The following is a 27,731-nucleotide window of genomic DNA, read 5'->3' on the forward strand; positions in this document are numbered from 1 at the left end:
ATGGTAGGCACAGGATCTGTTCCTGATTCATTTAAAATAGCTGTAATTAAACCACTTCTTAAGAAACCCAGTGCCGACCCTAACCAACTTAAACACTATCGACCTATCTCAAACCTTCCCCTCCTTTCTAAGGTTCTAGAGAAAGTAGTTGCAAACCAACTGCAAGCTTTTTTAACCTATAATCATCTTTATGAAGAATATCAATCAGGCTTCCATTCCGGCCATAGTACAGAAACGGCCCTGTTAAAAGTATTGAATGACGTGTTTCAGTCCTCTGATGTAGGGCACGCCAGTGTTATTATTTTATTAGACTTAAGTGCGGTTTTTGACACAATCGACCACGAAATCTTGTTACACCGCTTAGAAAACCGTATTGGCCTATCTCGCAATGTGTTTTCATGGTTTAAATCATATCTGTCAAACAGACTCCAATATGTACAGATTAACGAAAACCACTCAAATTTAACTGAGGTTAAGTACGGAGTCCCACAGGGCTCAGTTCTCGGACCTATACTTTTTTCATTGTATATGCTCCCTTTAGGTGATTCGACAACATAATATTAACTTTCACAGTTACGCAGACGACACACAATTATATCTGTCAGTAAATCCTAACAACACCATAGACCTAGAAAAATGTGCTGTCTGTCTGAGATTAAAACATGGATGACAAAACATTTTCTTATGCTTAATTCTGACAAAACAGAAGTCATAATTTTAGGAGACAAAAATCGAACTGTTCATCATGCACTAACAAAACTGAGTAATGATAACTTTAATTTCTCCCCTAAGGAGATGGCACGAAACCTGGGTGTAATCTTTGATCATAATCTATCTTTTGAATCACACATTCAGAATGTGTCGAGATCTTCCTTCCTCCAGCTTAGAAACATTGCTAGTCTAAGACAATTCCTCTCATTACAGGACACTGAGAAATTGATACATGCATTTGTTACATCTAGATTGGATTACTGTAATGCCATTCTGTCAGGCAGCACAAACAGAGCTATTTCTGCACTTCAGTTAGTCCAAAATGCTGTTGCAAGAATCCTAACAAAAACAAAAAAACATGAACACATCACTCCAGTATTGGCTTCTCTTCACTGGCTGCCCGTGCACTACAGGATAGACTTTAAAGTGCTCTTATTAACATTTAAAGCACTAAAGGGACTGGCACCTCCCTACCTTTAAGATCTCCTTATAGAATATACTCCAGGTCGGCCATTGAGATCACAGGAAGCTGGTTACTTAGCGCTCCCTAAAATACACAAGAAAAGCGCAGGTGATAGAGCATTCAGTTATAGGGCCCCGAAGCTGTGGAACGAGCTTCCAGTCAATGTAAGAGATGCCCCCTCTGTCCTAGCCTTTAAATCACGGCTGAAGACTCATCTGTTTAGTCTCTGTTTTTCTAGCCCATAGTGCCGCTGGTGTGCCATGGACATGCAATTGCACAACTGTCTTTGGAAATGTCCTGCACTGCATGACCAGTATCTGAGCACAACTGCCCTCTTGTCTTCCAGCAACAGCCTCCTCTGAGGGTCCAATGAGGCACCTCATCCCCCGCCATGGAAGTCTGATGAGGCACAACCCATCCCAGAAACACCTCACCACGGAGGGTCAACGGGGCATCCACACCCAAGGTTTGACGAGCCATCGCAACCCAAAGCCTGTTGATGGTCCAAACCCTCCACCCCCGATGGCCAGCGAGAGGCCTCCTCCAGAGGGAAGAGCACAGCCAGCAGCACTGATCAAGAACCTTCTGATCTCCTTGCTGCTGTAATAACTATACTGCCTGGAGGGGAGGCAACCATTAGGCCTAGGCCCTAAGCCGTGGACCCCCAGAGATTCATTTTCTCCTACATGCCATCCATAGGAGTTTTTTTGTTTTTCTCTCCTCCGTGCCTAAATGGTTTATTTACTTAAATGTTCACTCATTTTATTCTAGATCATGTAAAATGTTTACAGGTCTATATTTGATTTTATTTTATTTATGTTTTTTATTTTGCTGTACGTTTGTTGTATGTTTACCAGTCTGTAAAGCGCTCTGTGGCTACCCTGTGCTATACAAATAAAAATTGATTGATTGATTGATCTTGTATTGCACTTTAATATCTGTTGCATTTTCTTTCTTTGGAAGTGAACAATTGCCTGTACTTGCACGAGTTAAACCACTGTTCACACACAATGTTACCACAGCGGCCCCAGTTGCAGAGCTGTGTGTTACTGGCTGGGATATCGCTGACTATATAGCAGCTCCATTCTGCTGCTTGTTGTACAATGGCGCTGAATCAGCCGCTCTTTAGCCAGAGAACGTAAATAAAAACAGTGTTGCAAAAATACTACACTTCGGATTCACTTACACTTGTAGCGTAAGGTACACTTATAAATTTCAATTAAAGAAGTGAATTTATAGTATCACCTTATCACGAATCCTGGAATCTTGTAGAACTCAATTTCTGTAATAATTGGACGCAGACACCAATTCCAAAGATATACATTGTCAAATTTATTCAAAACAAAGACTAAATGTAGCACTACACTAATTATACAAAAGGGAAAAACTAATTAAAATTCAAATCTAGATCAACAAATCAAAGACAAATCACTTCCGTGACCAAATCAAAGACCATGGGATCGCATATGATAACACAAATCGTTAAACAAAAAAGGTTATAAACACATTGACTACAATACTGGTTAGTAAGACGAAGGTGAGTCTCTCGTTAGTATTGTTAGTCAGACATTAAATAACTACGCAGGTTAGTATTTATGTCAGGTAACTTCTCATTATATATATATCAGTCTCATTTACGTTTAGGTGCCGAGAAAGATCCTATCATTACTTGTTACCACAATTTCCCTTAACTGATTATTATTCAATGATTAAGGATAGGCAGGGCCACCTATAATCTGGTGTCTATTAACGTGTGTCAATTTCAGACTAAACAGTTAAACAGGAATGAGAAGATATTTCTCGACGTTGACAGATTTTATTTCTAAAATTATCAACAAAACAGTTTAATGCAACACACATTTATATTTAAGAAAACTAAATGATATTACACATTCTAGAGTTATGAATCACAGATTAACATTTCTAATTGATTTCTCAAATGTCATGAATCATGAACTCCAAACTGTTAAACTTATCTGAACTTCGTCGCAGAGAGGCCTCTCTGTCTTCGGGCTCAGATAACAGCACACGGCACGAGGTCCGTGTGGTTTGGAACAAAGGCAGTCCGGTTCGGCTTTGTCCAAGAACTTCCACTCAGTCGATGCACCTGGAAGTTGGGGTTTCGCGAAAGTAGAGTCGTTTCCAAACAGATTTTCCACTGGTTTGAAGGCTCCAAGGTTGTGCACAAAATCTTCTTTGTAAGCAGGGTTCCACCATAGTTACTTGAAGACAAAGTCTTTGAGGAAAGCAGGGCCCTGTTCGTTCCAAGGGTCAAGTTTCTTAAGACTCAAATAGCTATTTAAATGACTGACACTTTCGTATACAGTCGACTTAGTCAATTGTCCAGCTGTAAAACTCCACTGATCAGGTGGGCACAGGCGGGCAGCGCAGTCTGTAAAGTTCCTTATTTAATAAAGTCCTTTAAAAGAATTCTTCGTACGGCTCAATCTCCTTCTCCCAGTTTAACTCTTCTGTTGCCGGCAAAGACTTGGTTGGTTTCTGGTTCCGGTTCTGGCAACAGAGCTACAGGTTGAGCAGTGGCAGCGAGTTTCTGGTTCAGGTGAGAGAGCCAGAAAGACTGTCTGCTGTTCCTTATAGTCTGTCAGATCAATAGGTGATTGGTCCCTGAGTTCTTGAGATTGGATTTCGGTTTCAGCCCCCAGTGTCCTATTGGAGGGGGGCTTGATTTATGACTGATGTCAATCCATGCTATCTTTTGGAAATTCCGGTTGGCCTGGGTTCGTAGCTCTATGTTGGGATTTCGGCTCTCATCCACTTCAAAGAGTTTTTATCACCTACAGGCCCCTTTCTCCAGACATCTCATAGCAGAATTCCAAACTATTTGGCCTCTTCTCGGTGCCATCCTCCCCAAAACTGTCACTTTGATGCAAACCAGTTCCAAGCTGATGAGCTAAGGAAATCGGATAACTTTGGGGGGGGAGAGGTCTTCTTTAGATCAGTGCTTCAGCTCAGAGCCCAAATGCTCTTATCCAAATACACCCAACATAATGCTACACACTTACACATCAATTTTGGTTCAGTTTTTTAATAAATGATCATAACTCATTCAATGTGTATCAAATGTTGATAGTTGACTAGTAATTTAAGGGAAAAATGAAAAATAAATAAGTTCACATTAGCAATTTTGTCATAAAATCCCTACATTTCATAATTCATAAATATGCTATTATTTATCTTGGAATCAAAAGGTGGTAGTGTTACAATATAGTGTGTCTAATGATGATCAACAATGCAGAAACTGATTCTGCAGTTTGTATGCTTTCATTTGAGTGATAGCAAAGGGTTAAGTGAATATTTTCCCACAACACATAGGCTTAATTATCACTTCAATTGGACCATATTTATGTGTTTTTAAGTCAACAACACATAGCACACCTCCGATGCACAGGTATGCCTTCCATGCCAAGCAGACATTGGGAGAACATTCAAATTCCACACAGACAGGCACCCCGAGCCAAGACTCAACCCTGGGACCCCTGGAGCTGCGAGGCAGCAGTGCTAACCACCACACTACTGTGCCGCCCATTCATCAATTATATGATTGATTATTTCCTTTTATCATTTATAATTGTGTACTTTCATTATTTAGGATCAGGACAGCAAAGGCTTGAATCTGAGCCTTTTGTAATTCAGTGACAATGTAGAAACCAAAGATGTATGCATTTGCAGTTTAGAACTTTATTGGTTCTGATACATCATCCTTTTTGTATTGTTTGTTCTTGTTGAACACAGCACTCACACTTTAGAGATTATTTCTGCTGCTGATTCCACCTGCTCCCCTCCAGTGTCCGCTGGAGGATCTAAGTACCTGTGAAAGAAAAAGACAAAGCCAGTAATAAGAGACAGTAACATAGAACTGTTTGGCTCAATACAAACACTTACCTTTGATCTATACTTACCTGTATTCCAGGAGGTTGAAGTGCCTTCAAAGATGAAGGGGTCTGCTGGATTAACACCACATACTTACCTGCCGTGGATAATACTGGAAAATACTGGTGTGCCTGGCATTATAATTTATAAGGGAAATAGATTCTAGTTTTACAGTTTTACAATAATCATTTGTTAATTATTTATTTATTTTTGGCATTGGGTAGGGGTTTTAGAATTGTATCGCTCAGAACAGATTTATGGCGGGTTTTAGCTAGGTTTTATCTGAAATTATATTCCCCCACAATTATTTGTATTGTTTACTGAGTACAGCCTTCATGCCCTGACCTTGGTCCTGAATTGTAAAATAAATGTGTTTTTGTTTAAATCGTACCTGCTTGTGTTGTGGTGTCCAACTGAGTTTCCTACGTCTGTAGAAAGGAGCATATATATACACTACCAGTCAAATGTTTTAGAAAAACCCAATTATTCCAGTTTTTATTGAAATTTAAGCATAGTTTTTAAGTACAGTTTCCTACACCATCAAAAGGCACTTGGAAATTGGAGGAAACTCTGACAGGAAGAGGTCTGGCAGACCCAAAGACAGAGTTTCTGAGAGCTTGCATTATAGGCGGCTCACAGGACAACAGCTTCAGCACAGCTTACCACTGGCTGAAGTAAGCAAGTCTCAGTTTCAACTGTGAAGAGAAGACCTGCAGGTTTGACAGGTCGAGTGGCAGTAAGAAAGCCATTGATAAGATGGCAAAATAGAAAAAGAGGCTTGCCTGGGCCATGAAGCACCGCTAGTGGACTACTGAAGACTGGAAGAAGGTTTTATGGACCGATGAATCAAAATGTGAAATCTTCGGTTCATCACGGAGGGTTTTTGTATGCCGTCGAGAAGGAAAGGATGGTTCATCAGTGTGTGACACCAACTGTCAAACATGGAGGAGGTGATGGTCTGGGGATCTTTTGCTGGATCCAGAGTTGGCAACTTGCACAGAGTGAGTGGCACCCTGAATGAAAACGGCTACCACAACAATTTGCAGCGCCATGCCATACCCTCTGGTATATGTCTAGTTGGTCAGGGGTTCATCCTACAGCAATATAAGGACTCAAAACATGGGGTGAACTGGACAGAAGGGTGAAAGGAAAAGCAACCTAGATTTGTGGGAACTTCTGCAACAGTGTTGGGAAGAACTTTCCAAACAATATTTGATTTCTATTGTAGAAAGAATACATTGAGACATTAAACTATATACATTTCAATAAAAACTGGAAAATGGAGGTGTTCTAAAACTTTTGAGTGGTAGTGTATAGCATTATAAGGAAAATGTTGTGTATTGTTGTTAGGTGGATTTGACTGTCCAGCCTTTGTTGCATGTTGTCGTATTCACTATAAAACCCCCTGTAAAATCTGAACTCATTGAGACCTTCTGCAAGATTCCCTCAAAAGAACGTCTCCCCTGCATGCAGAATAAAATAATCAATCTCCGACAACAACTTGCACTGAAATACTTAATTGACTCTTCGGTGATTCTTGTGTTCTCTGTGTAATTACAAGAAAAATGCATACTTCAGTTTGGCGATAAAATACAATGTAAATAAATATTTAACACAGTTAATTATGTTACATTTATAATAAATGAAACCTGTCCTCAGCATGTGATATTTTCCATTTATTTAAGTAATTTATTATTATTGATGTTGATTTATGATTGAATTGCTGAAGGAGGAGGAGGCATTGTATTAATAATTATAATTGATAATTGCCTAGAGTAATCTAAATCTGAACTTTATAATTTGAATTACAATCAATACAATCTTATAAAGCTGAAAAATAAGTGACCACATTTTAAGTTTACTGGAAAACAGGTCAACATACTTCTTAAAGAAAGTAACTGGTAAGACTGGGGCACCAAGGTCAAAACCCCCACATCTCCCTTCTGTTTGATTTCAGTAATTGTGTTGAATAGTAAAACTTATGTTACCTGCAGTAATGTTGTACACAAGAGTTTAGGACAGAGAAATTATATTGTTATACATTATTTTGTTTAATCTAATTAGATTTTATATAACCCTATTCGACGAGCAATTTGAGACATTTCTTCTCATTTAGAGTCCATAAAACTGGTTATGCTTTGAATCATCTAATTTTTGTGACAACACAAAAAATCTAAAACTCATACATATTCACAAAAATACAGTCAACAGACACAAACAAAAAAGACAAATGTAAATAAAATACAACTGTTATAAAGATACAGCTGAGAAACAAGTTATACATCTAGTTAACTAGATTTAAGTTCCAGTAAATGATTGAAATGTTTCTGAATTAGGATACATTTAATTAAGAAATAATACTTAACTGGTATTTCTGATAGTAAGAATAGCTTATTATGCCTTAAGGGTGATGCTACAATGAATAATACATGATAACAACTCCCTTTAGGGATAATGGAAATTATATCTTAACAGGGATATATGCATTAAAATGATTGTTGTGACTGTTACTTTAGAACTGAATATGTGGAGAAAAACAAAAAGGAAATATTTTGCAGATAAGAGCCAGTGATGGGATTAAATGTATTGCTGAGAGGGTTTGAATTCCTATCCTGCCCTTTTCTAATGAAATGTCTAAGATTGATATGGGGGAAATATTAACCTATGCAATTTAAGCTATGAAATGGTTATTCTGTAGCAAAAACAAAGATCTCTCAAAAATAAATAAATACAAATAAATGTGATTTATTTTACAAAAGGGACTGTATTTAAGTTAAACCACAGTACATCTAGTTACTTGTATAAATCATACTTTTTTTACTCTGTGTGACTTGCCATAAATAATGGTACATAATGGTATCAGTCAAATACATGATGCTTCTTGGTGGTTTTCTTTTTGTGATGTTATACCACAATCTCCCTTGGGTCAATGTTATGTTTAATTTTGATTGTTTTATGTTGGTGCAGTGCATCTACCAAACATAACATTTCAAGTCAATACAAACTGAGTTTAACACAGTTGTAGACTGGAAAAGTGTATGAATAAAACTAATTTCTGTGATGAAAGTAATAACCTTGTGTTAAAGCTGGAGGCTAACAAATTACACACACATGTGTATATATATATATTTGCAAAAATACCTGCAGCATCAATTTCAAGAACACTCAGATGCAAGCAAGAAAACTAAAGTCATGATAAGAGCTTTATTAAATCGAAGAACATTGAATAAAATCAACGGATACTCAAAGAAGTCAAAATGTATATATACCCTGGACAATAAATCAACATTTGGAAAAACAGCTCACTGTTTAAAGGAAATCTACCCACTTGCCTCAAGAGAAAAGTTTTTGATCAATGCATACAACCAGTGCTCATTTATGGCTCTGAAACATGGTAAGTAACTGCAGAAATGTTACAGAAACTGTGGACAACACAAAGAAGCATTTTAAAGATGTATGCTTAGAATGAGAAGAAGAGATAATAAAATAAATGAATGGATCCAAGTACAAACTGAAGTATGCAAGATCATTGGTGGAGTGTACATGTGTGTTTTGACCTTACTCAAGACAATGTGCTTGAGTCAAAGATGAAATGACCCTCTCCCTTTCTGGGTTTACATGGTCTTAGTTTACTGCACTCCGGACAAGCTGCTGTTTACCTAACGTCATGCAAATGAAGGGGAAAGAAACAAATTAATATGCAAATTAGCTCGACAAACGGCTCTCGTGCTGTTTTGGAAGGAAAATGCAAAATGAAGCTGTGGCTTGTGCCTTGTGTCTCAGGGTTTAATACTTTGTTTTACTGATCTTACCCAAGCGTTTTTTCATGGCACTGATGGAGCTAGTAAGCCGTGAAATATAAATGTTTCATTAAGGTAAGAGACCCACAATAATATAGAGAGAATAATAACAGAAAAAAAATCTAAACAAAAAAAAAACTGCTATTCACCTGAAATACACCATTGTTTACCATGAAATGTCAACTTACTTTTCCAAAAAAAAACAATAAACTGACCAGTTATCTTGCACTATTATAATGTGGTCATTTAAGGATATATACAATTATCTCAGTAGCACTTACACGTGAAATGTGGGTTAATATGGAAATGGGCGTGTTTTTCCCTTGTTTTCGTAATTTTTGGCCACAAACCTGATTGTTTTGAGTTTTTGGGCTAATTCCACATATTCAATTAATCACTTCACGAGATAAAAACACTGCATGTAAACTCCCCCATTGAAAGAGTGAAAATGGCAATGGGCTAGATGCATTGCAAGAATAACAGATCAAAGATGGACAAAGGAAGCTATCAAATAGATCCCAAAACATGGGAAACATATTTAGAAGATGGAAAGATGAAATGATAAACTTTGCAGGCGTGACATGGAAAAGAAAAGCTATAGATCGAAGTAAGTGGAGAGATCATGGGGAGGCCTTCTTCCAGTAGTGGATCGATAAAGGCTGATGTTGATACTTACATATACATACATAGGTATGTATGTATATAAACAGTGAAAAACAGAACATTTTTACATTGATGTTTATGTTTTCTTATGTACATTGTACAAGCACTAAAACACATGTATATACTTTCAGCCTATACTACAGAACATACAGTATTTTTAATTGATTTATAATGTATACTTAATTAAACTAAAAACAAATATATTAATTACATGTACTAAATTAACCAATTAAGATGTATAGATTAATAATTCTCTGCAAAAACAACCACATTATACACCGATCAGCCATAACATTATGACCACATGCCTAATATTGTGTAGGTCCCCCTTTTGCCACCAAAACAGCCCTGACCCGTCGAGGCATGGACTCCACTAGACCTCTGGAGGTGTGCTGTGGTATTTGATACCAAGACGTTAGCAGCAGATCCTTTAAGTCCTGTAAGTTACAAGTTGGGGCCTCCATGGATCGGACTCATTTGTCCAGCAAATCCCACAGATGCTTGATTGGATTGAGATCTGGGGAATTTGGAGGCCAAGTCAACACCTTGAACTCGTGATTCATCAGACCAGGCCACCTTCTTCCATTGCTCCGTAGTCCAGTTCTGATGCTCACATGCCCATTGTAGGCGCTTTCGGCAGTGGACAGGGGTCAGCATGGGCACCCTGACTGGTCTGCGGCTACGCAGCCCCATACGCAACAAACTGCGATGCACTGTGTGTTCTGACACCTTTCTATCAGAACCAGCATTAACTTTTTCAGCAATTTGAGCTACAGTAGCTTGTCTGTTGGATCGGACCACACGGGCCAGCCTTCGCTCCCCACGTGCATCAATGAGCCTTGGCCGCCCATGACCCTGTCGCCAGTTCACCGCTTTTCCTTCCTTGGCCCACTTTTGGTAGGTACTGACCACTGCAGACCGGGAACACCCCACAATAGCTGCAGTTTTGGAGATGCTCTGACCCAGTTGTCTAGCCATCACAATTTGGCCCTTGTCAAAGTCGCTCAGATCCTTACACTTTTTCCTGCTTCTAACACATCAACTTTGAGGACAAAATGTTCACTTGATGCCTAATATATCCCACCCACTGACAGGTGCCATGATAACGAGATTATCAGTGTTATTCACATCACCTATCAGTTGTCATAATGTTATGGCTGATTGGTGTAAGTCATGTTCTGTAAGGCAGTAGCACAGATTCAGTAGACTGTTGGTCTCATCCACATCCTTTAGAAAAGTTAATTGCATTTTTTTTAATAACTCTATTCCTTTTGTGTTACATTCTTAATTTAAGAATGGGCTATTTAACAATATTGATGTGAAATTTAAATATTCATATACAGCTCTGAAAAAAATTAAGAGACCACTGCAATTTATTCTTAAATCAGCATCTCTACATGTATGGCAGCCATTCCATTCCATTCATATTTTTATTTGGAATTTGGGAGAAATGTTGTCAGTAGTTTACAGAATAAAACAAAAATGTTAATTTTACCCAAACACATATGTAAAAATAGTAAAACCAGAGAAACTGATAATTTTGCAGTGGTCTCTTAATTTCTTCCAGAGCTGTATAGTGTATCTTACTATAGATAGTATCACACGTGCATGAAGATTTATTTCACATCACTGTGTGTCTGACATTGCCATATGATTTTAAAGATTGAGAGAATATACATAATGTGTTACTAAATGATAACATCAGTAATGAACATTTCATAAAAAACCTACATCCTATAACCTTATGTATTTAAAATATGAATTACCTGCACTGTAAATGCTGAGCAAATCAATTTGAACCCTAAGCAAATGAGTTTAACAAAGTAATGCACAAGAGAACAATCAGTACCAGATATATATCCTTCGGTTTTTTAAACCACTTGGTTCAGACCATCTTTAAAATAAATTTAAAATCTCAGGTTATTGTAGTCCAATGCCTATATGTTATGCAGAACCTGTTTCTGCACCGTATTGCTTTAATCAGTTTCTCAATTTCAATATTGCTTTAAATATAATGTAATTCCTTTTATACAGGATAAACAACAAACTTTTTTAAACCCCTTTATAAATTGCAAAATGCCTTGCAGTTAAAAATGATTGAAAGGAGGTGTGAGAAAACATTATGCCACTTGAAAGATCCCTATGGCACTCATATGCCATTTTAATTAACCTTTTTGAATAGCCTGGATATATAGCTAATTAATCCTAGGGCTAAAGGCAAGAAGAGCATGGAGATTTAAAATTGGAACCACAACAAACCTGAAAGTACTAAAGAATGTAAGCATGGCATTTATTAGTAAAGATGCAGCAATTTAAATTAGAAGCATGTGTTGTTTTAGGAGCAACCATTTTATAAATATCTTACATTACTTAATCACATAAATATTGGAACAGAGTAACAGATGATCCCAGTTAACAGAGAGTGCATTATGCATGAGCTTCATGAAGAGCATGATAAAAATAATCTAAGAGACTATATTAGAAAACTACTTTTGATAAAGGTCACATAGTTAAATTCTGGATCTTAAGAGATTCTCCACTTAGTGTTCTTTGCAATATTATTTGTTATGCCAGTAATTGTAACTCTTATCTGTTCAGGGACTCACCATCTACATAGAGACAGCTGGACTGAACTCCAGCAACAAGTGAGGAAACCGTACTTATTATATCCACTACATGCACTTATACTCAACATTATTATAATAAATATGACTGCATGCATCTGAAAAAACTACAAAAATTAGCTTAGTTATTGAAAATAATGTTTACATAAGAACATGAAAAAAAGTACATTCCTGCATAAAGTATTTCCTTCTTACATTTTTAAATTTCATTTGTTTGGTCTCTGCCCAATCCTGAATGGTTTATATGCCTATTTATTAAATCAAATTCATCACCGGTACTAACAGTTTTCATCATTGTTGTAAGAAGAGCTGTGGGCCTTAAAAACTTTCCCTGTGGTACTCCTTCAGTAATTTTGGCGTAGATTACCTGTATTGCCAATCTGTAAAAAACAACAACAAAAAAAACAACATTTATTATTATTATTATTATTATTATTATTATTATTATTGTTATTATTATTATTATTATTATTATTATTATTATTATTATTATTATTTTCTTTCTTGGCAGACGCCCTTATCCAGGGTGACTTACAACATAAGTGCAATACAAAGTGCAAGAACACAGTTAAGTACAAGGCATCAAATATTACAAATTCAAATTTATATTATACAAAGCAATTCAAAGTATAATACATTTTACAACTTCCAATTTACACAGGTAAGTACAGTAAGTGAGGTCGTACATCCTGGAAAGTAAAAGCTAAGTGCTGTCAAGACGTAGGGTCACAGTCAAGGGCTACGGGAAAGGGAGAAAGGGGGAAATCAATCAATAATACAAGTATTAGTAACGCAAGAAGCATGGTAAAATGTTGTGAAGTGCTGTCTTGTAGGGGATTAAAAAATATGTTAATTACCCGATTTCTTAGCAGACACCCTTAGAATTGTTACAACATATCACATTATTTTTTACATTTGTACCCATTTATACAGCTGGACATTTACGGGAGCAATCTAGGTATAGTACCTTGCTGAAGGGTACAACAGCAGTGCCCCCCCACTTGGGGATTGAGCCCACAACCCTGTACTCCAGAGCCCTAACCACTACTCCACACTTAAAATGTTATTCCAATGCTATGGCAATTATACATGGGAATTTTACACTTTAATGGAGGTTTTGTTTAACAGTAATGCACCTTGCTTTCACTATGCTACCATCATGCCAAACATCACTGCACTGGTCTGCAGGTTAGACATAACATAACATTGTGAAATCGTATGTAAAGAATATGTGTTGCATTGATCAGTTTATATGAAGAATATGGGTGTTAAACAGTTTTATATGAAGTACTTAATTTGTCATATATCATTTACATGTACTCATCCTCGGATAAATATACAAAAACCCACTTGGGATCTCATTACTTACATCTTTCTATGCTTGAAATTCAGACTAAGCAGGGTTTCATGTAAATTTAATTTATTTGTGTGAAAAAAAATGCAATGAAATATTTGTCTAGATTGAATTTGAATACCTAATGTATAACAAGATATTTTTTGTCAAACAATACAATAAGAAAACTCACATTAAGGGAAGAGAGTCATATTGTACGGTCTGATTTACAACATAATTAAAAGGCAGCCATTGAATGGGAGATGGAATCAGGAATTTGAGCTGATGATAATTAGATTTTAAAAATTAAAAATTATAACTTCTAGTGAAGTAAGCCTTTATTGGATATTGTTTTTATATTAAATAAATTTTAAATAAATGTGTTCAGCTAAAATCACACAATAACAAAACAGTTTTGCTGAGTACTCCATCGCTAGTCATTATATTTCTAGAAAATGCTAATTCATGCTGGAAGCATACCAAGTTTTAAGTGCCTATGGATCATAATGCTAATGTCTTGAGCGGCTTTGTCTGCATTATTTAACAATCCAGTTTTATGTTTCATGTTTTTTTAGCTATCAGTGGCATGCATTGTAAATGAGTCCAAATTAACCATTGCAGCTTGCTTTGGGAAAAACATGAAATCCTTATAATATTGTTTTAATTTGTGTTGAAGCCTTAGTTTGATTTGAGAGATTAATTATGGTCTCAATTATGGTCACCAATTTGATCTTGAAAGACAATCCTAATTTGTTTTTCTGTTTCTTTTTTCTTCTTCACCAGTCATTTTCTCATTACTCTGCATTTGAAGGAGTGAAAGAGTGATATCTTGTACAGGTAGAGGACAAGACAATGAAAGTAAAGCCTAGTCAACCATATAGAAGCGATTTATGGAAAATTAATTTATAAGTATTAAAAACATTGTATTTTGAAAGTAAAACAAATGGAGCATTAGCTGACAATACTTTGGATCCAATTATTATTTGTATTATAGTTTTTGGAATGTATAGATTTTCTTCTGTAGAACAAAAACTATAAAGAATGTGTATTAATTATGTGCAACGTTGCCCTAATAGACTTATGTGGCAGCAGCAATCCCAAAAAGATAGGAGTCATGCTCAAACATCCATCAAGTGAAGAGCAGGGGAAACTCTAACCTGCTCTTACCATGCAACAGTTCAAGTGTTTCTGTGGGGAAAGGTCATTCCCAACACCCTATGGGGGATGTGTTTCTTAATTTCAGATAACCAAGGTTGCATCCATTACCCAACGTTTCTTTTTCAGTCGGTATGCAGTGTAGCAGTGTAGTTTTCACTGATGAAAATTAAGTCAGTGTTACCCTTTTCTCCATTTACTTTCTGTATTTGCACTTTTTATGCCAAGTTCTTCATGCTTTGTGAACAATAAAGTGACTTTCTGACTATTTGTACTATACCTCCTGTTTCAAAGAGCCTATTGTATAGTGAGATCCCACCTACTGCTAACACAATCCTCCCCCCACTGTGCTAGAATACATATTCATATATAGTTAATTCCTAATCTTTTCATAAGACCAACTGTTGTATAGCCAGTACCAATGGACAAAGCTCCAGGGGTGTTTGTTTTCACTTCAAATGACAATGAATATGCACTTGGAAAACTGAAAATGTATGTTGAAAATAACTTTTGACAATGTTTTGAAAAATGAAAGTAAATGTGCCTAGAGATGGACAGGGTACAACTAATTTATACAAGAATGAAAATAAATATAAAAAAATCACAAGACTAATCACCACACGCTCCTAACTTGCCGAACATTGTGAGAGTGCAAAAAACTCACAATAAGAAACTACTTCTAGGTTTTAAGTTTCACTTAGATTTAAACATTCTGAAAAAAAAATAGCATTATATATTGCTGTAATGTATACACTCAATACATGATCAATTCTTTGTCATCATATTTCATTTTATATACCTATTATATATATATATTGATCAGCCATAATATTATGACCACTTGCCTAATATTGTGTAGGTCCCCCTTTTGCCACCAAAACAGCCCTGACCCGTCGAGGCATGGACTCCACTAGACCTCTGAAGGTGTGATGTGGTATCTGGCACCAAGATGTTAGCAGCAGATCCTTTAAGTCCTGGAAGTTGCGAGGTGGGGCCTCCATGGATCGGACTTGTTTGTCCAGCACATCCAACAGATGTTAGATTGGATTGAGATCTGGGGAATTTGGAGGCCAAGTCAACACCATGAACTCGTGATTCATCAGACCAGGCCACCTTCTTCCATTGCTCTGTGGTCCAGTTCTGATGCTCACATGCCCATTGTAGGTGCTTACAGCAGTGGACAGGGGTCAGCATGGGCACCCTGACTGGTCTGCGGCTATGCAGCCCCATACGCAACAAACTGTGATGCACTGTTTGTTCTGACACCATTCTATCAGAACCAGCATTCACTTTTTCATCAATTTGAGCTACAGTAGCTTGTCTGTTGGATCGGACCACACGGGCCAGCCTTCGCTCCCCACGTGCATCAATGAGCCTTGGCCGCCCACGACCCTTTTGCCGTTACACTGCTTTTCCTTCCTTGGACCACTTTTGATAGATACTGACCACTGCAGACCGGGAACACCCCACAAGAGCTGCAGTTTTGGAGATGCTCTGACCCAGTCGTCTAGCTATCACAATTTGGCCCTTGTCAAAGTAGCTCAGATCCTTACGCTTGCCCATTTTTCCTGTTTCTAACACATCAACTTTGAGGACAAAATGTTCACTTGCTGCCTAATATATCCCACCTACTGACAGGTGCCATGATAACGAGATTATCAGTGTTATTCACTTCACCTCTCAGTGGTCATAATGTTATAGCTGATTGGCGTATGTATGTATATATATATATATATATATATATACAATGAGGGAAAAAAGTATTTGATCCCCTGCTGATTTTGAACATTTTCCCACTGACAAAGAAATGATCAGTCTATAATTTTAATGGTAGGTGTATTTTAACAGTGAGAGACAGAATAACAACAACAAAATCCAGAAAAACGCATTTCAGAAAAGTTATAAATTGATTTGCATGTTAATGAGGGAAATAAGTATTTGACCCCTTCAACTTAGTACTTGGTGGCAAAACCCTTGTTGGCAATCACAGAGGTCAGACGTGTCTTGTAGTTGGCCACCAGGTTTGCACACATCTCAGGAGGGATTTTGTCCCACTCCTCTTTGCAGATCCTCTCCAAGTCATTAAGGTTTCGAGGCTGACGTTTGGCAACTCGAACCTTCAGCTCCCTCACAGATTATCTATGGGATTAAGGTCTGGAGACTGGCTAGGCCACTCCAGGACCTTAATGTGCTTCTTCTTGAGCCACTCCTTTGTTGACTTGGCTGTGTGTTTTGGGTCATTGTCATGCTGGAATACCCATCCACGACCCATTTTCAATGCCCTGGCTGAGGGAAGGAGGTTGTCACCCAAGATTTGATGGTACATGGCCCCGTCCATCGTCCCTTTGATGCGGTGCAGTTGTCCTGTCCCCTTAGCAGAAAAATACCCCCAAAGCATAATGTTTCCACCTCCATGTTTGACGATTGGGATGGTGTTCTTGGGGTCATTCCTCCTCCTCCAAACACGGCGAGTTGAGTTGATGCCAAAGAGCTCGATTTTGGTCTCATCTGACCACAACACTTTCACCCAGTTCTCCTCTGAATCATTCAGATGTTCATTGGCAAACTTCAGACGGGCCTGTACGTGTGCTTTCTTGAGCAGGGGGACCTTGCGGGCGCTGCAGGATTTCAGTCCTTCAGGGCGTAGTGTGTTACCAATTGTTTTCTTGGTGACTATGGTCCCAGCTGCCTTGAGATCATTAACAAGATCCTCCGGTGTAGTTCTGGGCTGATTCCTCACCATTCTCATGATCATTCAAACTCCATGAGGTGAGATACTGCATGGAGCCCCAGACCGAGGGAGACTGACAGTTATTTTGTGTTTCTTCCATTTGCGAATAATCGCACCAACTGTTGTCACCTTCGCACCAAGCTGCTCATTCCAGCTTTGTGTAGGTCTACAATCTTGTCCCTGACATCCGTGGACAGCTCTTTGGTCTTGGCCATGGTGGAGAATTTGGAATCTGATTGATTGATTGCTTCTGTGGACAGGTGTCTTTTATATAGGTATCGAGCTGAGATTAGGAGCACTCCCTTTAAGAGAGTGCTCCTAATCTCAGCTCGTTACCGGTATAAAAGACACCTGGGAGCAAGATATCTTGCTGATTGATAGGGGATCAAATACTTTTTTCCCTCACTGTATATACACTCACCTAAAGGATTATTAGGAACACCTGTTCAATTTCTCATTAATGCAATTATCTAACCAACCAATCACATGGCAGTTGCTTCAATGCATTTAGGGGTGTGGTCCTAGTCAAGACAATCTCCTGAACTCCAAACTGAATGTCTGAATGGGAAAGAAAGGTGATTTAAGCAATTTTGAGCATGGCATGGTTGTTGGTGCCAGACGGGCCGGTCTGAGTATTTCACAATCTGCTCAGTTACTGGGATTTTCACGCACAACTATTTCTAGGGTTTATAAAGAATGGTGTGAAGAGGGAAAAACATCCAGTATGCGGCAGTCCTGTGGGCGAAAATGCCTTGTTGATGCTAGAGGTCAGAGGAGAATGGGCCGACTGATTCAAGCTGATAGAAGAGCAACTTTGACTGAAATAACTACTCGTTACAACCGAGGTATGTAGCAAAGCATTTGTGAAGCCACAACACGTACAACCTTGAGGCGGATGGGCTACAACAGCAGAAGACCCCACCGGGTACCACTCATCTCCACTACAAATAGGAAAAAGAGGCTACAATTTGCACAAGCTCACCAAAATTGGACAGTTGAAGACTGGAAAAATGTTGCCTGGTCTGATGAGTCTCGATTTCTGTTGAGACATTCAGATGGTAGAGTCAGAATTTGGCGTAAACAGAATGAGAACATGGGTCCATCATGCCTTGTTACCACTGTGCAGGCTGGTGGTGGTGGTGTAATGGTGTGGGGGATGTTTTCTTGGCACACTTTAGGCCCCTTAGTGCCAATTGGGCATCGTTTAAATGCCACGGCCTACCTGAGCATTGTTTCTGACCATGTCCATCCCTTTATGACCACCATGTACCCATCCTCTGATGGCTACTTCCAGCAGGATAATGCACCATGTCACAAAGGTCGAATCATTTCAAATTGGTTTCTTGAACATGACAATGAGTTCACTGTACTAAACTGCCCCCACACTCACCAGATCTCAACCCAATAGAGCATCTTTGGGATGTGGTGGAACGGGAGCTTCGTGCCCTGGATGTGCATCCCACGAATCTCCATCAACTGCAAGATGCTATCCTATCAATATGGGCCAACATTTCTAAAGAATGCTTTCAGCACCTTGTTGAATCAATGCCACGTAGAATTAAGGCAGTTCTGAAGGCGAAAGGGGGTCAAACACAGTATTAGTATGGTGTTCCTAATAATCCTTTATGTGAGTGTATATATATATATAAATATATATATATATTATTAATATCCATTTGCAGTGGGTTTTGTTTAATTGTATGTATCGATGCATAGCACACACACTACAGTATAATAACAAGTATATTATTAAAGTCATTATTATTTATATGTTTATTTCCCAATATTCACTCAAATGCTCATTGATGACTCTTAATAAATACATATTGTGTTGTAAGAAAATAATATGAGAGCTATATTGATTGCTTTTTGATATATAGGACATTCAACACAACCTGAAATACTTATTCTGGCGATGACAGCATTTTACCAGCCTGTAAAAATACAATTATTTTACTTAAACTATACTTCTCAGTATATATGGGACTGTCAGCATAAATCTGGTTTTAATCAAGGTGAAGTATCTAGGATTTTCTTTTGTATTATTGTGCAACATATATATATAGTGCCTCTTTATGTATTACTGAAACTGATTAACTTATTTTCATCAGAAGCACTTTATAGCTGGAATAATACTGTTAATGTACACAGATAGATTTATTAATTTACTTATTTATTATACATACGTTCAGCCTCTTGAATATGTTAGTGTCAATAATAAAGTGTTTAGTGTTTTAATATTAAAAGTAATTCTTGGGGAAGCAATTAAGTGTGCAATTTACTTTCTACTGGATCAGCTTGCAAATATAAATGAGACATTTTCAGCGGAAACATGGAAACTTATTTCACACCGCTATGTGCAGCAGCAGTGTAGAATTCGTAATGCATGGCAACAATTACATGCCTAGTGGAATTATTCTTTGAGGCATTGTTCCATTGGAAAGTTGGACAAATATACCAGTTAATTTTGTATGTTCAAAGTACAAGTATGATTTGCATTGTATGTATTGAATTTGCATTATCAAGTTTTACTTACTTACTCTAGCTCAAGTAACTTAGAAGAGTCAATATGATAGTGATAGCAACATGTCAATGGATCATTCATATTTGACTGTTACATTCTATATATTTGATTATATAATGTAACAGCAAATTAAACTTTGGATAATTCAAATAAAATGTCAGTAATTATATTATTGCTTGACACATTCTCTGCATTTTTTTTATTCCAGAAAATAAGTAAATAAAGTTTTCGTCAGATGTTAAAGACAGTGTGAAGAAGAAAATGGTATCTTACTGAGCAAAATATTTGGCAACATTACAAATCTCAGATTGATCTTCATTTTATTACATCCCTATCTTCTTAATACTCAACACTTTCATTGTAAAATATGCTTTATTAAAGATTTATATTTCTTTCTCGATCAAAAATATTCCTTTTCAATGTATAATGTGTTCACCCTTTCACTTAATATACTCTGTGACACAGGAATGAATAAATAAAGCTGCTTTCGTTTAGTGTGCATTTGCATATTGTATCACATGACAGTGACAGGGCACTGAAGGAATGTACAGGGTGGTGGGGGTCTTCAACTGTTTTATAAACCCTCCAAAAGATTTGTCTTTAAGCCAGACTGATTCTTTAGTAAAATTGCTATTTTTCTCTATACGTGTGAAGCTCCAAAAGAGTTGTATTTATACCCTTCAGATTCTTTAGAAAACATAGATATTTTCCCTACGCTAGTGAAGCTCCAAAAGAGTTGTATTTAAGCCCTCCCGATTATTTAGTAAAATAGCTATTTTTCCCTATGCGAGTGAAGCTCCAAAAGAGCTCTATTAAAGCCCTCCTGATTATTTAGTAACATAGATATTTTTACTTAAGCGAGATCTGCGAGGCTGTCTCTTCAACAGGGGCCAAAGGGGTTACCTCTTTCAAATGGACAAGGGTTATGTAGGTCTGGAGCTTTTTGAGCTAGTGGGGGTGGTGAGGAGATGTCTACGTCTTTTGTAACCTCGGATCGTTGAAGAATTAGTATATTTGTGGGCGGAGTTGACAGGGCACTGAAGAAATAGCCTATCAAGTTAGAGTTTGGTTTGAAGAATTTAAATATTTGGGGGCAGAGTTGACAGGGCACTGAAGACAGGGGTGTCTGTTTACAATTTGAGACGCGGCTCTGTAGACAGGGGGGTCTGTTTACAATTTGAGAACAGGCTCTGAAGACAGATGTGGGTGTGTTTACAATTTGAGAACAGGCTCTGGTTACATTTGAGGCGATGTGACTGGGCCCCCCTAATCACTGGATAATGGAATGTGGCGAGAGATAGCGTTCTGTAGAAGCGGTGGGGGTTGTGGGTAGTTTGAGAGGCACAAGTCATTTTCCCCAAACAGCTTGTATTAGGAACATCTTGTTAAAATAATAAGCAATAACAACATATATAAAGAATGAAAAATAAATCAGAATCCTTAGGGATACAAATAAAAATAAATACATAAAAGAAAGAAAGAAAGAGAAAGAATGAATGAAATAAAAGAAACTGTATTAAATAAGTAATTTCTTCACATCGCGCTACTTAGTAATAATGAGAAATGTCTAGAGATCTCGATTGTGTTAGAAGCTGACTTCTCACCAAGAGATGGTGTAAAACATACGTGCCCAGATACCCTAAACATAGATTAAATTAAAAGAAATGTAAAGCTTGAATAAATACAATGATGAAGTGTGTGTGTGTGTGTGTGTGTGTGTGTGTGTGTGTGTGTTTACATATATACTGAGCGTAGGCTGGAACGCTTATCTCAAGGGCTCAGACAGTCTGATGAGAACGAGCTGTTCTCTAGTCGCTTGTATTTATTAAAAAAAAAACTTAACATTAACTTAACACAATAATGTAATAAAGAATTCTATCCGAAACGATGTTGGAAACCTGTAACTATAAGGCTATCAACATATAATCATTATTCTTAACCATTACGCTGTATGAAGATATAAAAACATGATATCGATTTAATGAATGATGGTTATTGCAAAACATTTAGGAATAAGGAGATACATACAGCCGCTATGTGTTAAAAGATAACACGTGTGGTAGTGGCGGTGAGGATGGGGTGTAACATCATTCACATGTGGAGAGAGAGAGAGAGAGAGAGAGAGAGATAGAGAACCCGCTTAATAACCCCCCCTTGTCTAAAGGGGTATTTTGGTTCTAAAATGTAATCAAATATAATAAGAGATGTATAGAAACCTATAGAAAAGATCATTTTATTTTATTCGTTTTAAACGTGTGTATTTAATGTTGATGTCATAATGGTTAGGGTCAACTGATTATATAACTATATTCTTTACATAGTTTTAAACACAGGTGGTTTAAGGTGTAAATTCATATATATATATATATATATATATAGCAAAATAAATGGAAAGACCTACAGACAACATTATTAAACATAGGTCAACAACAAGCGTTGTACACGATCTACAGCATACGATAAATATGTGTAATTTACAGATCATTTTAAGATATTAAGACTAAATAAAATCTAATAAGTCTGATATTTTCAAAAACAAACTTAGACTACTTATCCTCGAGCGCCACCCTACGGATTGTCAAAGAAATTTTCAAGCACGTGAACGGAAAGGTTGCGGGAATTACGACGGTCATCACGTGCATACACGTGCACAGCGCGGTGTTTAAATGCGGGGCTGCGGCGGAGATTAAGTCCATTTGGTCAACACGCTGTTTGCACGGGGGTCCAGAACACACAAAGAGCGATCAACATGTCCAGCCACGACCATGCAGATCAGAGACTAAACTTCTCAAACTTTGATGGTAATTATAATTAAAGTAATCAAGAAATATAATTGCAAAGTGTTTAGATAACCGTACACTCGTTCAGAAAGATTAAAATACAATGTGCTACATTTAAATACATATTTAAGAAATATAATATTTGAAATGTAATTAATATTTGAAATGTTTTAAATATATTTGAATTGTATTTAAACGTTTAAATTCTGTTTATAGGAACCGTTGCTTTTCAAACGTCTCAAGAGCCTTTTACACTAGGTATTATTATTTATTGATATATTTTTTAATATTTTTAAATATTAGGCACAACGCGATGTTTCTAACAAGCACCCGTGTATCTGCAGGATTACAGAGTGCCCCATATAATGTGCTCGATTTCTACACGAGCAAATCAATGAATATGGGTAAGACTCATTTAATAATGTATTGACCGTATTAATTATACGCGTTATGAATGTATGTACATTGTTTTTATTTTCATATAATCATATTTACTTTCAGATTTGTTCCCAACATTAGATGATGAGTGACCCAGCACCCAGTAGGTTATACTTTTCATTTCATACATGTAATAGCTGGACAGTATGTGTGATGTTAAATTATGGGTCTATACGGGAGGTTTTTTATATTATTTTGTTTTTTTATCAGAGGACCTATCCAGACCGGCCTGTGTCAAGTATTTACAGAAAAGAATGCATTCTGAGTGAGTGAGTGAGTGAGTGAGACCTTTATTTCAGCACTCCGAGAGATGGAACTGTGGTCATATTGTACACCAGTGTGCACAATGTCTCTATTGTCTGGCACTGTCAGGGCGTGCTGTGCTGAGGGCCTGCGCTGAGCCATCTGAGCAGAATGATGCGCACGCAGGTCGACCCCGAGGCATGCTGGGATCTGTAGTGTTTAAAGGGCTGCCGTAGTCTACGTTTGAAAATGAAAGTAACCTGGCTGCAGCGCCCAGACTAACCTAGGGTATTAACTCATGTTTATACATGTCTCCATTTAAGACACCGAAAGTGATGACGAGCTTGAATTAGGAACAACAGATCTAAGAAGACGTCTGCATTTAAACGGTCTGTTTGCATCGTTCATAAGTTTTTACAACCGAGTATTCAAAACTATTATTTATGAAACGGTAATATTGTCTGGGTGGTTGTCATTTTACAATGTATTTACTTAGACAGTTATTATTAATGTTTTCGTAGCACCCGCTTTATTGAGACAATTATTAACGTTGTCTATTATTATTATAATACAAACATCTAGATGTAATTATTCTTTAAAAAAATAAAATAATATATTTTTATTGTGAATGGTCTATAATAATCTGAACACAACATTGTATTAATAAGTGTAAGAATAGGTCTACATAAAGTGAATAATAATATATATTGTTTGATTAAAATGTTATTTATATTATTATATTCATTATTATTTATTATTATGTATTATTATTGTATTATATTCATTATTATTATTATTATTATGATTATTATTTTATGTGTGTGTGTGTGTGTGTGTGTGTTACCGGCTGTGATTAAATGTATCCATTCTCATGTGTTTCAGGTTCATCGGAATCTATTTCAGGCAATTCATTACTGCGTCTGATTACACAGCAAGGTAGCCCCAGTTATTCACCAACAACACCCCGAGAAATCGCCCGGGTGTCTCCGCAAGTTAGGAGCCAGGACTCCCCGGTGCATATCCAAACACCGCCTGGACCGCCCGCATCACCAACCAGCGTCGTATCGAGTGAAGAAGAAGAAGATCTAACTACAACCTTGCAGGAGACTATCAATCTACAGGTTTGGCATCTACGGACCTGCGTGAGTTGCTACATATAGTGCTGAATAATCAAAGACAGGTCATTGAAGGGCAAACAATCTTAATTAATGCCTTATCACATTATATAAACAGGATCAGGGATTGAACATGTCTGAAAGTAATAAAAGGACCAATGATGCAGACATTCATGAGCAGGAGTCCAAAAGACCTAGAGAGAATGATCCTGATACGAATGACCATGAGGCCTTAGCAAATGTACCAATTAACACCGAGCTATTAGAAATGGTGGATGAAATAAACAACCAACCAGCGCCTGCTATAGACATGTATCCCTCTGTAAATTCTGATTTGTTACAAATGGTTGATTCCTTAGACCACCTACCCCTTCCAAACACAAACAATTTAACAAAACAACCCCAACTTATTACTAGTCCTGCTCCAACAGAAAATGGTTCTGAGTATACCGCTAACCACGTTGTAAATAACAAATGTGTTGACACTTTTGAAGGTCTTCAGCATGCTTTAAACAATGTACAACAAAAGGGTTGTGGCGGGGGTCAGAACAGTGAAGCTGCAGGTGTTGACAATAGATTTAGTCACGAGCTTAGCAATGTTCAAAATATCAACAAAGAGTCTGAAGATGTTTGGGGGAATGAGAGGTGATGAGTTAGGTGTTGAGGCTTTTCTGTCTAAAATTTAAAACCTGCTTCAGAGTCAAGCTACCATCTTGGCCGATGAAAGTCTGGTCCTGGTCATTAATGTTGTTCGTAACCCTGAGGGTGGTGCTTGTAGGAGATTGTCAAGTTGTCTCAAGAATTAAATAATTAATAAGAAACTCGGGCAAATAGTGATTGAGGGTAATACGAATAACAAAACATGCTTTGCGTATAGTATTGTACGCCCGTGCAGTCCCGTTATATCTGAAGAGCAAGCTCTGCATGATGCTTTGCAAATGCATCAGGCAGTGGGCCTGACGGAACAGGAGATGGTGGCTTTTCAAATTTGAGGAGGTGACGGGTCTTAAGATCGTAGTCTGGTACCATTGTGAGATAAATTATGTGTTTGTTCCGTTTCAAACTCACTCAGAGTTTCATCCCAGACATTGTTTCTTTTCCTTCACGAAAATCATTACTACGGTATTAGAAATTTGAAGGCTTTTTTGGGGTTTTCGTACGTCTGTGATTTTTGCTACAAGGGATTTAACGATAGGAAGAACCATCAATGTGTCGGGTACTGTAATGTCTGTTACCATCCGCAATGTCGAAAGGGTGAAGCTCCCGCAGTGCGGTGTAAGGACTGTTTAAGGATCTGCCTGTCCGCTTTCTGTTTTTCTGAACACAAAATACCTAGAGGAGGTACGGGTCAAAGCATTAGCCCTTGCGATAAAACAAAATTCTGTCTTCAGTGTTACAGACAGTACACCTATAAAGAGGATAAACCCCACAAGTGTGCCGCTCTGAGGTGTCATCTCTGAAACGCCGACTTAACACCCGAGACCGAACACCAATGTTTCATCCAGTCTGTTAAACCGGCGCCCCTACATAACAAGTATGTCTTTTATGACTTTGAGTGTAGGCATGAAGGAGGCATTCAAATAGCTAATTATATACACTGTATAGACATGTTGGATCACGAGTGGGCTGCGGCCGGTGAGTCATGTGTTGAGGGTTTCTTTCAAAAATATCGCTGTCCAAAGTATCGAGATTACACATTCATAGCTCATAATGCTAGACTCTTATATCTTGATGAAATATTTGGTGGAAAATGGTGTAACCCCCCACATCATTGCGCAGGGTTGTAAAATAATGTGTTTCACAGACCAAGATTTCAACCAGCGTTACATAGACTCGCTCAACTTCTTACCCATGAAACTGAGCGCTTTACCTAAAGTGCTGGGTTTTGAAACGCAAGAAAAGGGGTCGTTCTGCCACTTTTTTAACACAGAATTATAGAGGCCCCTACCCAGCACTAAGTTATTATGGGATTGAAGCCATGATGACTCGGGAAAGACAGGACTTCTTCAAATGGTATGACTTGGTTAAGCATGGCGTTTTTGATTTCAGAAAGGACATGGTCGCCTATTGTAGAAACGATGTGGTGATCCTTAAGGAATCATGTGTTAACCATTAAGACGGTGTGTCTTGACCCTTTGCAATGTACTACAATAGCTTCTCTCTGTATGAAAATGTTTCGAGCCAATTTCTCGTACGGCTTATGAGTTTGCCGGTTGTATTTACCACAGGTGTCCTCTGTGCTTTGATGCGAACACTTTTAATCCCTTCACTCGTCAAATCTGTACTTTGATTTCTTACAAAGAATCGAGACTCTAAAAAACACCTATGGTTTACCTGTGAAAGTGATGTGGGAACATGAGTGGACGGCTATGAAAAAGCAGGACGGTAGTGTTCTAACGTTCATGAAAACCTTTGATTTTCCCGAATGTCTCGAACCGAGAGATACTTTGTTCGGAGGGCGCACTAACGCAATCTGTTTACATTACGAGGTGAAGGCTGAGGAGAGAATAGATTACTATGATTTCACTAGCCTGTATCCCTTTGTCAACAAGACAAATTTTTTTCCCGTAGGACACCCCACCATAATTTATCGCGACTTTCTCGATCTCGAGCAATACTTAATCAAGGTCACAATGTATCCACCCAGGGAGCTTTTCTTGCCAGTTTTGCCTTATAGAGCTTCGGGAAAATTGATGTTTCCGCTATGTAGAACGTGAGTTGAAACTGAAAACCAGACGGTGGAGTGTCCACATGAGGATGATGAGAGGTCATTGACAGGGGTGTGGTGCAGCGTGGAGCTTAATAAAGCGATTGAGAATGGCTACAGAGTCGGTAAAGTGTACGAGGTCTGGAATTTATCTGAAAAATCTGACACACTTTTTGCCGATTACATCATGACGCACCTTAAAGGGAAGCAGGAGGCTTCTGGCTACCCTTCATGGTGTACTGATGAAACCAGTAAAGAGAGCTATATTCAGAAATATCTTGAAAAAGAGGGCATCAGATTGGATCCAAGCAACATAACTGTAAACCCTGCGAAGAGACAGATCTCAAAACTGATTCGAAATAGTCTGTGGGGTAAATTTGGAGAGCGGTCTAATAGAATAAACACAACCTTGATTAAAGATCCATCACAGTTTCTTCAATTTCTGTTTTCCAAAGAGCACGATGTGTCGCACTTTAGCTTTGTAACTGACAGAGTAGCTCAGGTGCAGTGGCGACGCCCTCAAGATCAAGCCGGGAAATGTCAACGTTTTTAA

At 37.8% G+C, this 27,731-nt stretch overlaps 1 pseudogene; it reads left to right on the forward strand.

The window, feature by feature from the left end:
* LOC136751851 (uncharacterized) lies at nucleotides 1–27,731 on the forward strand (annotated as a pseudogene).

This window comes from Amia ocellicauda, chromosome 6 (assembly GCF_036373705.1).
Source record: "Amia ocellicauda isolate fAmiCal2 chromosome 6, fAmiCal2.hap1, whole genome shotgun sequence".
Taxonomy (NCBI): Eukaryota; Metazoa; Chordata; class Actinopteri; order Amiiformes; family Amiidae; genus Amia; species Amia ocellicauda.